This window comes from Vombatus ursinus, unplaced genomic scaffold (genome assembly GCF_900497805.2).
Source record: "Vombatus ursinus unplaced genomic scaffold, bare-nosed wombat genome assembly UNPS02012319.1, whole genome shotgun sequence".
Taxonomy (NCBI): Eukaryota; Metazoa; Chordata; class Mammalia; order Diprotodontia; family Vombatidae; genus Vombatus; species Vombatus ursinus.
Window position 1 is genome coordinate 214,461 of NW_020952097.1, and position 1,208 is coordinate 215,668.

The 1,208-nt window shown below is 52.8% G+C and overlaps 1 long non-coding RNA gene across 1 annotated transcript; it reads left to right on the top strand.

Moving 5' to 3' along the window:
- On the top strand, positions 1-863 carry LOC114039776. The gene is made up of 2 exons (XR_003568706.1): positions 1-283; positions 534-863. It is a non-coding gene; the product is annotated as an uncharacterized LOC114039776 (long non-coding RNA).
- The last annotated feature ends 345 nt before the right edge of the window (positions 864-1,208 follow it).

The following is a 1,208-nucleotide window of genomic DNA, read 5'->3' on the forward strand; positions in this document are numbered from 1 at the left end:
AAACCCCAAATTAGCTCATAAAGAGTCAGACATGACTGAAATGACTGTGAAATGACACATTAAATTGTCTGGCCCAACTGCCTAGAGCCCTGAGTCTTCTGGCTGTCTGGTGGGAGGGGATGTGAAGCCAGGTCAGCCTGGCCTAACTCCTCCTCTCTATTTACCTTCCTGTGCATGTAGCTCCAGGACTGGGACAGTTCCATCTGCTCTGACATTTGCCATTTGCTATTCATCCAGCAGAAGTTCTCAGGCAGAGCTGTTGCCAGGATCTTCCATGGCATTGGTGAGAGCTGGGCCTCTTGCCCTCATAATAATGCCTGTTTGCCTTCTTGTCATTCCCCATCACTAGGACCCAACTTAATGTCCAAGGGGCTGTTCTTAGCCCCAGCTCCTCTGAGAGGAGTTCTCACTTTCTCTGGGTCCACAGGGGACATCAGCCCAGATGGGACCATTTCCATTCCCAATGTGATAGGGTGGTAATAAGCTCCTTGGTCCTGGGTCTCATGCCACTGTGCCCCATCTCATGTCCACAGGAAGCCCCTGTTACCCAGCAGAGGTGTATGGGCAGGACCGGCGATTCTGGAGGAAATACCTACACGTGAGCTTCCCCAGCCTCCTCTGCCTAGCCACAAGAGAGATTCTTGCCTGGAAGCAAGCCTGAAAGGGCCTCATCCCATCATTCCCATCAGACAGTTGCTGCCATCCTCATCGAGGAAAAGTGTTGGCCCGTCTGCTAGGAAAGAGGCATGTGGTACTGGAATGGACACAAGCCCCAACTACCATTCACTGTCTAAGAGGAGAAAGGACAATCCTCGAAGCAAGAAATAAAAAGCCCATGGATTTGTTTTTATTGATACTGAAAACAGGTCCCAGGTCCCAGCCCCAGTCTGGGGTGTGAGAAGCAGGGGATGAGGGAGTGTTCCCTTCATTTCCTTTCCTTGTTCAACCCAGGCTACTGGGAGCCAAGTCCAGATAGAGCAGGGCTACCAGAGAGAGGGCAAGGAAGAGTGTGAAGCACAGCCCCAGGCCCAGCCCATCTGCCAGGGCTCCAGCCCCTGTGGTCAGCAGCAACTTCCCCAGCAGCTCCAATGTGGCCAGAAAGCTGTAGTGAGTGGACTGGGGAGAGCAGAGGACAGAGCCTAAAGGGACCCCAAGGCCCACAATGCACCACCATTTCCCCTAACTACCACCATTCCTAACATGCAGCT